The following is a 15,646-nucleotide window of genomic DNA, read 5'->3' on the forward strand; positions in this document are numbered from 1 at the left end:
GCATAATTATGTTATAATCACCAACATAGTAGTGCGTGTGTGTGTGTACATGCGTTTGAGTATTTGTGCAAAGTTTCTTTCAATATGGGTGCAGTGTCAAGCATCTACATGGACATTCATGTGAGCGTATATCAGACTGTCACTACCTCTTTATTGGGTTTTACAGTGGGGTAAGGCTTAAGGCTAAGAATGTACACCCACTGAAAGTCTCTGCTTTGAGCTAAATACTAACTATCACATGCTAACATGCTCACTGTGACAATGCTAACATGCTAATGATTCATGGCAATCCGTTAAATAGTTGTTGAGATATTTCAGTCTGGACCAATAGAAGACCATTTAATGTGTGCTTTCAGTAGACAAGAGGTCTTGGACTTCTTCCTTACCAGCAGTGAGCTGGAAGCAAAATGGAAATAAGGATAACGATTCAGAACAGTCGAGTTAAGGTAGTAAGTGGATTTAACCACTTATGAATGACTCACTGGTCTAAGCCTAATGGTTGAGCATTGCTTGCAAACCCACACAATAAACAGGCTGACCACCCATGCGTTTTATAGGTGGGATGCTGGTCGGGAATTGATGCAGCATGCACGCACGCACACACGCACACACGCACACACACACACACACACACACACACACACACACACACACACACACACACACACACACACACACACACACACACAAACACACACACACACACATATCCTGGCCCATAGCTGGGAGCTGTTGTGCAAGGTTCCATGCTAACAACACAAACACATAAAACAGCACCACTCCTGTCATGCAGGCCCTATTATATCAATTTGCTCAGAGACAGCAAACATCCTAGTGAAATAATAGGAGAAACAATGCACCCCCTAGAGGTCAAGAGGCTTTAACTTCTTTCTCCTTCCTCCACTGTTTTAAATCTTTATGTGTCCCTAATTTTTCAATACCATTATGCCATTATGCCAAATAAAGAAAAATGTAAGAAGGAAGGACAGTGGATGGGGCTTAATTGTCGGCTCCAGATAAAAGGAAAGATAGAAGATATACAGATAGGAGATAAGAATAATGACTATGAATGAAAGAATGCAAGCATGTTTCTATCCTCTCTTGCCAGGCATCTGCAAGTGTTCATGTACATGAATAAGAAAAGGACAGGGAGAACAGATGAGAACGTTTTGGGTGGTGGGTGTGTGTGTGTGTGTGTGTGTGTGTGTGTGTGTGTGTGTGTGTGTGTGTGTGTGTGTGTGTGTGTGTGTGTGTGTGTGGTGTGTGTGTGTGTGTGTGTGTGTCTCTCCTTTCCCTCCATAAAACAGTCACTCTTTTCTTCCCCTGGCTTTAAGAGAAACCTGGTCCCTGGATTGGAGCCAACTTTGACGCTCACCCTCAGCCTGCACTTCTCAATGGCCCCTATTGTTGTTTCAAAGGACTTTTTCACAATTGTCAACCAAAAAAAAAAAATTCCACATGGATTATGACTGCTATTTACTTCTGAGTAAATATTTTTTTTAACTCCCTTTCCTCTCTCCTTGTTTCTGTTTCTCCGTCACTCTCTATTTTTTGTTTCTAATTTGTTTCCACATTCAGGGCTGTGAGAAGGCAGCCAAGGACAATGTGTTGAAGCACAGGGTCATGTGGCAGCAAGCAGCTTATGTGTTTCCTCTGCACCTCTCAATGTTTTACTCAAATCACTTTTTTCTGTCTCTTTCTCTCTTTGTCCCTTTCTGTTTTCCATCTTCCAAATAGCCCTGCTGCCCACACAGCACAGCTGACCTCCCAGTAACCTCAAACCATCTCTCCAACCTCAGCCAAGAGTATTTACAGTCAGCAGTTGAGAGCATGAAATTAGCTCCACGAAAAATCATAAGATGACGCATTCAACTCATCATAAACTACAAAAAAGATGGCATTCAAATTACTGAGTGACATCCTCTATGATAAACACTCCTGTCCAGATTTTATAGAAATGTAAGTCTTTCAAGCCCAGTAAATAACCTTAAATGGTATAAATGTAAGCAGTAAACTTCCCAAGGTAAAAAAAAAATGTCTAGGTCACCAAAAACTGAATAATCATGTAGATTTCACAGACAACAGGCCTTTTTCAGGAATTAAGAAGTTGGTTGACTTACAGCTTTGCCTCAGTTTTAAAATGTATCCCATGATAAACAATAATGTAATTATTCTTGAGCTGCATTTTCTTTCTGTGGTGGTTGCTACATGCTAATCAACAAGTGCATAGGATTAAAAAAAAACTGAATCAACAGAGAGTAAAAGAGCAGAGGAAAAGAAGAAGAGCTGAGTAGAGAAAACACACCACCACTTTGATTTTTGGAACCTGGTTTTTTGGCTCCAGTTTTTGGCCCTCTGCTTGTTTTCCTACAGTGCTCGCCCCAACTCTCCTGCCCCACATCCCACCCTCCCCCGCTCTAAATCTTTCTGAACTACTAATAACAGATGAAGGGTGGTGTGCCACCGATTCCTCTCATGCCATACAGCTGCCAGTCTGTGCCTGCATATGGCCCAGAAGCTGCTCCGACAAAAAGCAGTGAGGGGAAAGATGAGAGGTGAGAGAGAATGAAAAACAGGAAAAGAAAGCACAAGGAAGAAGTTGACTTTGGTTAGTTCTTGGCATCATACATTATTGGGCACACATGCAGTTCATTTCACGTACTGCTCGGTAGATTATTATATATAAAAACAAATGGTGGCATTATTTCCCCGATGCAGGTATTCAGTTCCATTCTCGGATTGTCATTTGTGTCATTTTCAGTCATTGTCTCTCCTCTCAGCACAGCACAGACTGACCCTCCATACATATTACAGTGGAAATGGACAACTCAAACTTGCAGGTTAAGTAAAGTATAATAGGAGTTAATCAGAGTTATGAATTTGTATGAACATGAGTCTAAGGCCCAAGCAAAACAGGAAACTGCCTGGGGCCATGTCCATTTCTTAAGTGCCCTATAAGTGCTTTTGGTTGTGTTTTTTACGGATGTGACCGAGGGCTGGTACAGAAATCAGTTTAATGTTGAGACGCTGTCCAGCTCCATGTGCATGCACAGAAGTCTGAACACCTAATCCAATAGGCTATGCTGTTTCATTTTAGCAGTTTATCTATGGCTATAAAAATTTAAATTATCCCTGTAACTATATAAACCTATTATAGTATACTATTATAAACCTGAAAATATTTTTGCCAATGAGGATAAGAGAATGTTTGGCACTATTTTTTTTGTCATTTTTTTAAAAATTATTAACAATTAATTATCATTATTATTATCAAAATAGATGTATATTACTTTATAAATGAACTAATTGCTTAATTAACTAATCCTTTCTGCACTTATAACTCCCATTCTTGAGTGGAGGGGGAAGTGTTCATTTAAAAATAATGCAAAAATTTCTTTGACACATTTTTCCTTGATGCCAGTTTTCTAAAAAGTAGATAAGCTCATAGTAGTATAGTATATGGAACATTAACTTTGTTGTTAGACAAAAACACATGTTGGGCCTTTTTTGGGCCAGTTTACTGTAGAGCTCAATGCAGTTCCAAGTCTTTGGGAGACAAGTAATTTGGGTCACACTTGCAGAGCGGGGACCCCAATGTAAAAATCTGACTTAGTGCTTCAAAAAGGCCCAAAGCAGGAAAAAGAAATCTGAGCTTCTCCGCAAGCACAAGGTGTTGAAAAACTCAAGGCAGAACAGAAACATAAATGAGGAAACCAGAAATGGAGAGTGAGTATCTAACTGATGCTGTAAGATAAGAAAGAAAGGATGGAAAGAATTAGATGAAATTAAAGAGGTGGAGCGATGATGACATGTGAGGGGGGAAGGAGGTGGAGGGCTGCTGTTACTGAGTCCAAGCATGGCCACATGCACTGAAAAACTTATCCGTCTTTGGAAATGTACTGACGAGAGGTACTGAGGGGGGGGTAGCGGGGGAGGAGTTGAGCATGTGTGTGTGTGTGTGTGTGCGTGCATGCGCAGACAGCAGTGGAATTAAAGAGCACCTAAACAGAACCGCCTGTCACCCCTGGAAAGCGACCCAACTGTGCTTCTCATTTCAAAGGAATGGAGGGAAAGTGGGTGGGGGAATTTTATTTATTCAGAAAAACATAAGCAAATGATTAATATGGTATTAATGAAGAAGAGAGGAGGGTGCAGTGGACAGAGAGGAGGTTGTAGAGGGCGACAGGGGTGCAGGTGGGGGTAAAACTGTTCCATGATTAAGCATGTCAGGGGAGTCTGTCAAATCCAAATAAGCTCCATAAGACTGGCAGATGAAGCTATTAGCTCAAGCATATAGCTGTTGTTTAAACTAATCAGATCTGGTTATTCCAAAGTAAGCACATGTAAGAGTAGTTTATTGTTCTCTCTAATTTTACTGGCAGGAGGACACAGGTCCTTTTCCCGAATTAAAACAGCTATAACCATTTGGATGCAAAGTTACAATCCACTGATGAGAAAAATTAAACGTCTAAATGTAATTTCCCTGAGGTCAACAATAAAGCCAATCTAAGCCAAATGATGGGAGCTGTACTGTGGTGCTAAAGTAACTTTTAAAGGGTCTCACTGGAATCAGTGCAGAGAGGTTTAGATGTCAGATAGCCCTGAGAAAGGTTGCTCTCCTCACATGTCCTTTGTAAGAAAACAGCTGTGATGAGTAGTGATGAAGGTCTTAGCAGCTGTTCTTGGAGCTAGTAGTTAGAAACACCAGAGGCAAGTGAGGGGCTCAATTTTAAAGCTCAGTGGTGAATTCCAGTGATCATCACCAACAGTTACAGTTGCCGCACCAGCGTCTGGCGAACCTCAGGCTTCATACAACGCTTTCTTGTTTGTCGGGATCCCAAAACCTCAACACTTCCAGCCAAAAATAATCTCCAGGCGAAGGAAACAAGGAAACAAGGCAAGTGACAGTAAATGGGAAGTGTCTTAATTTCTGGGTTGTCTAAAAATCGTCTTCAGGTTACAGTTCTGTTTGTTATGTGCATGCATCTTTTATCACATACTTATATAAGCACTGCTGCACTGAATGTAACTTTTAAAGACTGGGGAAGTCTATGAGAGCCTTAGCCTGAGGACACAATAAGAGACCAGTACAAGACAGTACATACTTATCGCAGGCAAACAAATACAAGGTGACTATGTCAAGTTCTCATTAAACATTTCGCTCAAGACTCTGCAGTGCTCAAAAAAATCTTAAGAGAACAGCAAAATAACAACTTCAAAACTTTTTCATCTAGTGAATTATGTGTTTTCACACTTGAAATAGAATAGAAACATAAGAGCAAACCACCATTAACCTCCCATGACTGCACACAACAACATATTAAATGAGCATCAGATCGTCATTTTATCCGATTTTATGTGATCTGATGAAGTCATGGTTTGTGCTCATTTGTCACTGCAAGGGGTCACATGTGGATCCAGATGAAGGTGTGGGGGGGGGTGTCGCAGCAGGAGAGGATGAACTTGACACAGCCTGCTCGGCAACAGTCCCCTGCGCTGATTAAAACAATATTACTCAGCGCATTATTGGGTCTTTCCACATCAGCAGAACTTCTGCTGACCCAGCAGAGGAAACACACGGTATACACACACACACACACACACACACACACACACACACACACACACACACACACACACACACACACACACACACACACACACACACACACACAAACACAAAGACTTGCTCTGTGGTTGTTTGTGATCTGAAAAAAAAGTAATGTGGTATTGAGTTCATTTCAGGTAAGCAGCTGCTCAGTCTGGGCATGCTATAAAGCATTATTAAGCATTATTTCCTGTATATGAACTTAACTGCAGCGTCTCCCTGCTGTTGTAAAATTGTACCCACAGCTAAATCTTGAAAACAAAAAAATGGCCAGAACACCATAAAAGCTACAGTGGAAATTACAGCTATAAACCATGATCTAAATATTTAAACAAGAGACATGCGAAGGATCTGAATTGGACTGTGTATTGGAACTAATCTTGAATTGAGCCTAGGAGTTATTTTACATAAAAATTACATCTCCAATCCACCAGATCAACAGCTAAATTAAGACAGCAAATAATCTCCCCTGTGCTTGTATATTTCTTATTTGAATAGGCAGGAGAAGATCTGGGAAACATAGTGGCTGGTTTGATTTGGAAACCACCGTCTACTCTTTCCTCTCTCTCCATCCAGTCTCCTTTTTATACTTCCATTTCTCATATTTCCCAGACGTACAGCAAAACCTGCAGAAGCAGAAGCATAAGGTTTAGCTAAATATCTAACATAACTTTAGACAAGCAGCGATCCAGCCAAAGCCTTGGGGGTCAAGCATTCAGGCCTCTGATACATCCCCCTTAAGACACCAGCAGACATTCATCAAACGCTGCTGTGTACACATCCTGCACTAACTTTCAAACTCTGCTTGCATCATGCCTGTGCTGTGTATACACATCTGCAGATTCCACGTTGTTTGTGGCTGGAGCTCCTGTGCAATCTCAAACTGAGCTGAGCTATGCTGGAACGTGGGTGGGCATATTACGGGTATGGGCAAGTAAAGAAAAAAGAAAAAAGAAAAATCCCACTGGAATTGTTAGATCTACCAACACCAATGCAAATAGTGGAAAAAAGTAATGCTTTCAGAAAACCTACAGGTCGGGACTTAGTGGAATTACTGTATATTATTATTCAAGTTAAATTATTTCTACGCCATTGGAGAATTGTGTGTGTGTGTGTGCGTGTGTGTGTAGATACATGTGTGGTGAGTGGAGGGTGGCGACAGGCACGGATTATGTGCCTGTAATCCTTTTCATCACAGTAGGTGCTCATGGTGTCTCTGTGGCAGACAGAATGATTTACATGCATCTCTTACAGGAACCTCCCTACATGTGTAAGTGGATTAGATGCTCCAAGTTATGTTCCGTAGGCTTTCATGAAGAGTTCATACGTATGTATTCATATGTAACATAAAGCTGCTCCTTTATATACATATTATTTACAAGGACAATAGTTAAAGGGTTAAAAATGTGTTACACAATAAGCTTAAACTGTGCGTGCACGTGCATGTGTTCTGGCACAAAGGTTGACTTCAGTAACCCACATCAGTCACACTAATTCCATTTCCCCCCAAACACACTTCCACATCCAGTTCCAAACACAAATGCTCATCGGCAGAACATAATGGCCGTCTGAAACATCCTGCTACCACAGGGCTGAGGCCAGCTGACCTCTGACCCCTGCATGTGAACTGTAACCCCAAAGGAATGGGCCATCAACTTCTGACCAACAAACACCTGTTTGTTCCTCATAGTTAAGAACACTCAGAGGGAAGGGCGTATTCTGGAGCGAGTCATTACACTCACACACACAAAGTGCTGATCTGCTAATCTTGTCCGCAGGGAGGGTCTGGACAGTCACAAGTGTCTGGGTGCTGATTAGTAGTGAGCTTTTGAACAAATAGCAGACCAGGATAAGGCTGATTTTTACAGGCTGTTGTCTGGTAATTAGGGCACTGGTTTACATATCCTGACCAGTTGGGACTAAACATGCACACGTCCTTTTATAGATCTTAAGGCAACAGTGTTATAAGCCTTGTCATATTTGTCTATGTGGTACTCTTTGAGAGCAATAGTGAAGTTGTGCAAAAGATGTTTTAAGTGAGCAGAGCTCAATAAAAAGTTGATCCTGTTCAAAGATGGCAGCAAAAAAAACTGTCATCTCTCAAAATGTTGTCAAAATGAAAACACTATACATGAACCACATTAACAGTGGTTCCCAACTCAGTCCAAATCTCCTCCGGCAGCAAATAACTCAAAATCCCAGAAGACCTCGGAAGAAGAAATTCAAAGGGAGGTCACCCCCTCCTTGGATGGCTAAGGCTGCAATAGGATCTGTACATGGGGGTAAAAAATTGTATACAGCACAGCTTGTATGACATGTGGTGTGGTAGACAGGGCTTTTTTTTTTTTTTTATCTTACTTTGTCAAAGTTACTGAATTATCATATGTAAATGCAGCTGCGAGTTGGGACTGTTTTCCTTGTTTGCATTGCATGCAAAGAGTTCTTTCAAAGGACTTTTTTTTTTTTTTTGAAAAACTGGTTAAATTTCATTCTTTTCAGACACAACTGACCACATGCATGTTTGCATCGCTCCCACAACTCAGCTCATGAATCAAATGCTTTTCAGTAACTGACTCTCAAATCTCCTTTGAATGCACAACCAAGAGTTTTCAGAAGTGTCCCCGTTTGCAGCTGAGTTTGCAGCACCGAAGCAACAACAACATATCTTTCACATCGCGACTACAGGGACTAAATGGTCACTGCAAATCTGAGAAATCGGAGCTATCTGATGCAAGTTTCACGTCACTGCAAGCTGATTTTCATGCCGGATTAAGCAAGTCAACCTAAAGATTTACGATATGTTTAGGTAAATGATAGGCAGTAATTTTAAGTATAGACAATTTGTATTTCATGAGCTAAAACACGCAAAACCGCCAGTATGGCCGTTTAAGTATGGCCTCAGCTCTGCAGCATGTGGACCCGCAGCCACAGCCGACCTCTGATCCAGTCCAGTGGCAGTGAGAGACGCCAAAGGCCACTTACAGCACACAACTGTCCGGGGACTGGCCAGGGTCGGAGAGGGCATTTTCTTGGAGAGAGGGTGGTGCGCTGGGCTGGGTGGTGCTACGGTCACTACAGCACAGTGAGAAACTAGCCACCACACAAGACAAACATAAACAGGGACACCCGCTGGGCAGGCTGACGCCGCGTGCCTGAGTGGGGTGCCAGCCAGCCCCGGCTGTGGCCAGGGGGTGTGGGCACGGCGGCCGAGCACCCTGGTAGGCACCCCATGTCGATGGGTTCACCCCAGTGGAAAGTCTGCATCAGCCTGCATGGAGCCCACTGTGGCTGAGAGAAGGTAGCGATTCACCAGACCCCCCCACCCACCCACCCCACTAATGGAGCCATCACTTCCCAAGTGACCACAAGTTAAATGTATCCTCCAGGCACAGCAGAAAATAGCATAACTGTGGGGAGGGAGACAGAGAGGAGAGAGGAGTGGGGGGGGAAGCTGATATAAAGACTAGAGGGTTTGAGAAGGAGAACGATGAAGTGATGAATGGATAGAATAAGGTCTGGAGTTATTATGGTGTGATCAAAAGGGAAACAACTCAATAAAACAAAGGAATGAACACTGAGAGCAAGATAAGAGGGAAGACATGGAGAGACACAAGAAGACATTGAAGGGGGGGTCTGAAAGATGGATGGAGCACTGCTTCAAAAGAGTAAACGACAGCAGACAGAGATGAAGAGAGGAGGAGGGGGTCTCTCCAGTTCAACCACCACATATTTTCCCTCGTAAGGGATATAATTTACACAAACCCACCAAAGGTCAGGAGCAGAGCATGCGGTGCCAACTCCATCTCAGCAGCCAACTTTTTTTTTTTTTCCCCCCTTTTTCTCTTTCTGCCTCTCTTTCCTTCTGTCCCTGTCTTTGTTGGTCTGTCTCTCTCTCTCTCTCTCTCTGTCTCTCTAGGCATCCCATCCTCCCCATCTATTTTTATGGGACTTACTCCAATCACTGTGGATTTTAGGTTAGGAGATGCTCGTGTGTGTTCGTGTGTGTTATTCCAAGGCCATGTGTCTTTTAGCAATCTTGGTTTTTTGCAGCATGTGGTTGGCAGGCAATGGTATTCCACTCCTGTCTCAGTGTCTTGTATCCCCTTCTTCCTTATGGCCAATACTTAAATAAAGAGAAGGAAAAGCATGCTGGTGAATGACAAAGCCTTACAGGAGAAAGAATGAATTAGTTTCAGTGCATCAGTAAACTTCAGGGGTTTTCAAAGTCTTACACTGCGGGCTTCACTGCCCCCCACTCCCAAGTTTTCAACACAGGATAAATATCTCTATATGGATGGGCAGTCCAAAATGTCAGTGTTCTGGGAATATAAAAATCATGCTGATGAACAGACATTCTGAGCTTTAATAATGTTAAACGTGCTCCACAAAAAAGTTCATATCAATGGATTTGCAACTGATTTGCAACTGTTAATATTATTCTTTGTCTTACTCCATTTGGGGGATGATCATGCTCTAAGGTTTGAAAGTATTGTTCCCATAATGCTTTGGTAGATGTAAACAGGAAGTGTTGCCTGGAGCCAGTTAGTTGCACTGTAGGTGACAACTTGAGCCCATTTAACCCCATATTTGTTTACATTTTGGCAAATTGGCACTAATAAAACTGCTGAATTAGCAATTAGCAGTTCTTGTTTGCAAACTTGCAAGAAAAACTTATAACGTGAGGATTTTCAGGCAAGTTCTGGGGTCAAAAGGAGCGTGTCTGTTTTACATGATTTCCAGGGTGACTTTTATCTGCAATGAGACATAGTTATGTTCTTGGGAAATGTAAGTCACAGTGAATCTAAAACTACGTGTATCATGTGTGCTCAGATCTGACAGTTATATTTCCAAGAAGGAGTACAAATGCTGATCCAAACTGCTGCTGCCACCCCCAGGGGATGCAGACTTCAGTTTGAAAACCTCTGGAGTACTTTAACAAAAATGCTGAGGGATTGTGGAAAACCTTCCAGAGACACCTTCTTGCAAGCATGCCTTGTTTACACAATGCCTGGCCAGATGTGCAGAGGTGAGAAGGCAGGAAGGATATTAACATCTCTCTTAAGACGTTTTTTTTTTTTTTCTTCATAGAAATGCTTTTTGTATAAAAACAAAATGAAATGCCTTTGAGGAGAGAATGCCCAAAACTACGCAGGGTTATCTTCATCTCTCTGTGATGGCAGGTTTTCACACCACAACTGTAGCCATTTGGAACAGGTATAAACAATTCTGCTGTCAGACATGGGCAGAGACTTAAGACTAACAGCACATGTACAACAGTGCAAGGTCAAAGTGGAGCAAAGAGAGCTTTATAAAAATCCAGTTCATCTCTGCCACTACAAAATTGCTGAGATAACACTTGCACAAAAGCATAAAATCAGGCAGAATTTGTGACATTGTGATCTTGCCGATGTTTTTTCCATTCAGAATCTGGAAGCAGCATGGAAGAAGAGAGAGACAATGAAAGTTTTTCTTTTGTAGAAAGGACAAAGTTGGGATGGAAAAATAAACAGCTGGAGACATTGTCGCAGAACAAGGACAGATACTGCTCAAGAAGACACTGTGGAGACATGACGTCTTCCTCGAACCAACACTGAACCGAGCAGCAAAGTGTCATTTCTGAAGGTCAGCAGGTTTGGATGAGGTTAGATGTTCATCACTCAGTTCAAATTAAAGACACTGTGTTGACAAAAGACTGAAGCTGTGCATGAAAAAAAAATAAAAATAAATAGATGACATGAATGACTGAATGCTCATGCCCCTGTGTTAGTTTGCACAGTAGCTAGCTCGTAGCCGACTGTCGAGACAGTGCGCAGCCTGCCAGCTCACAGCTATGAGTGCCCACAGCCTCACAGCAGCAGTGGACCGTGGATGGACCATGATGGCCAGGATGTGTGGCGAACAGTTAAGAATAATACAGCCCACCTCATCAACGCACGTGTGTATAAATTTCTATCGCCACTCATCCATCAAGCTAGTGTTTTTTTTCAGTCCAGTGCTGATGAAAGGTTTTTTTTTTTTTGCCCTTGCACACCACCCAGGCAGGTCAGAGTGAAAGGCCCAGCAGCTCACCAGCTTTGTCCCTTTGGCCTCTAAGGAACAAGTGGTCCCTTAAATATTTCCCTGCAACTGGGCCTCCCTCTTTCTCCGGGCCGGTCTTCTGGTCAAACATGTTTGTCTAAGGTGCTTTGTGAAGGAGTTACTCTTTCACCCTCTCTCCAAGACCCAATCCACACAGCTGGCACATAAAGAAACCCACTGGAAAGGAAAAACAGCGGGATACAGTAAACATGTAGGTACAACACTGGCAAGGCATAGCAGCTTTACAATGTCTGTTTTACAGCAGCAAAATACTTGTGACTAGTTTTGAAGGAAAATAGGAACTCAAAGAAGAGAGCAAATTGAGACATATATTTATATATATTCAATTTAAACCGACCTGAATTAAACTAAAAAGAAAGAAAGAAATCCATACTGTATGTTTAAAAGTATACTATGTTGTTAAAGTATCACCTATGCTACGCTTGAATGCACGGCTAAACAAAGACATGGATGGTTAAGTATATGTCACTCCACCTGTCAAATCCTGCGGAGTGATGATGAATACTGTTTGGTGATGGTCTGCCTGTGCTGAAAAAGGTATAGAAATGGCAGATCCGTCCAGGCATGTATATGTGTGTATGACGTGTGCATGTACGCATGTGTGTGTGTGTGTGTGTGATTGACCGATCCAGCTTGCCAGTAAGAATGCGGCCCCTCCAGCTTATGGTTGGGCTGCTGTGTGAGAGACACCTGTGCCCTACATGCCCTCAACACACACACACACAAGCATGCAAAGTACACTGGACGTATGCCCCTATGTTGGGGTTAATGGCATTGCAAAATCTGCCCCCCCCCCAACACACACACACACACACACACACACACACACACACACACACACAGTTCACTGGATAATGGACCAGGGCAGGAACCACTTTACGAGTATTCAGGACTTTTGTAATCGGAAAACCAACAAACCAAGGCAAGAAGAAGTTTATTTATATAGCACATTTCATCCACAAGAGGAAATTCAAACTGCTTTACATAAAAATAGATAAAAAGAACACCTAACCCAAACTCTAACCACCCCTCTAACCTCCGTGCAGGTCTGTTTGCATACACCAGTGATTGCACCAATGCTGGCAGGTCCATTTTTAGCCAAACACCACAATTTAACAGGTGCTGCAGTAATTTGAAATGGCAGATTAAGATGTTAAATTAGCCTTGTAGTGTTAAAACTAAAGAAGCCTTCAACTTAAACGTGAAGTCTGCTTTCCTCATAATCTTTTGTTGCCAGAGGAAACCAGTTTTGGACAAAACACAATAGAGGGCTTACACACCTAACTCTTACAAGACCTTTACCTCCCACATGTCCCCAACTCAGTCCCCTGACCCCCCCACCCATCCACCCACCCACGCTGATCGCATGCCCCCACTCAACCCCACAAAGCACCCATACAATAGCTGGCTGACTAATTGACCTTGCTGAAATAATGTTAGCTGGCCTCATACAGAGGACTTTGAGTCTATGTTAGAGCAGGAAAGTCCACAGAGGTTTCTTTAAGAGCACACAGACTAAAGACCAACTAGTGTTCCCCCTGAGGGTCCTCCACCTTTTCTTTTCTTCTCCCACTCCAACTTGCTTTGCACAATGGGGAAATTATTTCCTGGCCACCACCACCTCCTCCACTCTCCCACCAATTACATCTTGATGAAATTTTTTAATCTGCTTACGCCAAGTGCACTTGCACAGGCGCACACACACACACACACACACACACACACACACACACACACACACACACACACACACACACAACCTTGGGCAGAAAAGCCAGGCAGGTCATGCAGGTGCAGAGCAGCCTATGTTGTCATAACATTTCCATAGAGACGAGTGAAATCTGACAGGCGGTGATGCTGTTAAGTCTTTTCCTTGCTCTTTTCCGCTCCGTTGTCCACCTGCTACTCAGCAACGTGTGTGCACAAACACACACATGAAGTACAAATATGTAGACTACACCCGTCTCAACCTCTGGCGCATGAGCACAATGAAAACACAGTGAGGCATTAGAGCATCCAATCATATGACCTGTCATGTAGTGACAGCACACACACACAGACACACACACATAGACACACATAGACACACACAGACACAGACACAAACACAGACACACACACACACACACAGACGATGAGCAGCAGCATGCCTCAGCACTTTTCCCATTAAACTAACCATGGCATATTACTCCTGCCTCACTGACACTGACATGTTTCCACATTGTGGGCAGACAAATAGAGCCCACATGGGAAGTGACATCAGCCAGGAGCACGTGTCCCACCTGTCACCGACCAATCAGGAAGCCTCTTTAATAAAGTGTTTCCTTCTGTTTTCTCCAGTTGCCTTTTGAGGCAGCAGGTCTGCCAGTGACGGGCCCAGGGTCACTGGTTTCTATCATGGAAACATGATCATAAAAGAGAATACAATGAACAGACAATCCACCTTGCCTGCTCTCCCTATTAAACGATAGGAAAAGTCTGCTCACTCAAACTCACTTTGGGCTGGTTTTGCTATAGTTCCAGATGTGGATGAGTGCTGTGCTGATCTTAAACATACCATTTACACATGGGAAAAGTCATTTGCCGAGACATTACGAGATAAGCTTTGCCATCACTATTGGCAATCATGATTGGCTGTAAGTATTTGGATAGCGACGCTTGTTGAGTTTTATTTGTTTTTTATGACTGGATCTGAAATGAAACAATGGTTATAGTGTTCAAGCACCAAGTTTTAGCTTCATAGGAACTTATCAAACATAATGAGATAACTGGCTGCTCAAATGTGTCTTGAACAGGTGTGTTTCACATTGTCATTAATTAATGCACAACAGAAATGTCACCTACGAGAGTCTTTTGTAGGTGTGACAGTTCCATCGGAGTCAGGAGGAACAAAGAAGCCATCATGAGGTTGAAAAATCAGAGAGAGGGAATAGAAGGGGGGGGGGGGCTTGCTAAAAAGTAAAGTAAGAGACCTGTAAAGTGTTGTGGAAATGCAGAATGTTATGGACAGATGAGACAAAGATCAACCTGTACCTGAGTGACAGAAAGATTAAAGCATTAAGGAAAAAAGCAACATATCCTGATCCAAGAAGAATACCACCTCATCTGTAAAACATAATGGTGCCTGGGTTTTGGCTCGGCCACTTCTGACAGCAGTGGGTGAATGAATGTAGACTTACACAGAAACACAGTTTCCACTCCTATCAGGCAACAAATCTAAATTCATGAGACAACACAGTAGTGCACTATCAAGAAGGACAACAATCCTAAACACACAGCCAAGTCAACAAGGAGCTGTTTTTTTTTTTTTTTTTGGATCAAATGGGAAATGGAAAGTGAAATGGTCTTGACTGGCCACCAAATACAGAATACAAAGAGAATATTTCAGTTTATCCTGATTTGTTCAATTATGTTTCACAAACATCAGGGGGGTAAGTATAATATCCACACAGTTCATCTGAATTGAATGTAAAAACAAGTACAGACTTCAACAACAATAAATCAGATGGCTTTTCATACTGACAAATCAGTGGTGGTTAGAAAACATTTTTTATCTGAGTTTTATCTGAACTGTGTATTTTGGAGGGTCCATCCTAGCCGTCTCTCCCATATATATATATATATATATGTGTCTATACATATGTGGGCATGAGCAACTCCTATTTGTCTGTGTGCATCAATACCGTAGTCTCTCCATCTCTCCCTTTGTACATTTGTTATTCTTTGTAAGGTTATGAGGTGTGCAGTGACAGGCTGCCAATCTGCAGCAGTCCCAGAGGCAGCAGCGGAGGCCAGGCTGCAGGGCGGGGGTGGGCGGGGTGCAGGGCAGAGGAAACCAGCTACTAATGGGAAACACACTTCTCTCCATCGCTCAAATTGTTCTTTCTACCACAGAAGAGCGAGGTGGCAGGCATCCAGGAGGTGCCTGGCGTCCAGAAG

At 42.7% G+C, this 15,646-nt stretch overlaps 1 protein-coding gene across 1 annotated transcript in view; it reads right to left on the reverse strand.

Annotated features, from left to right (window-relative positions):
- The window catches only part of LOC111226991 (coronin-7-like), a 107,478-nt gene that overhangs the window by 53,198 nt on the left and 38,634 nt on the right, over positions 1-15,646 (reverse strand). The window lies entirely within an intron of this gene.

This window comes from Seriola dumerili, unplaced genomic scaffold (assembly GCF_002260705.1).
Source record: "Seriola dumerili isolate Sdu_G_001 unplaced genomic scaffold, Sdu_1.0 BDQW01000169.1, whole genome shotgun sequence".
In the NCBI taxonomy this organism is placed as follows: Eukaryota; Metazoa; Chordata; class Actinopteri; order Carangiformes; family Carangidae; genus Seriola; species Seriola dumerili.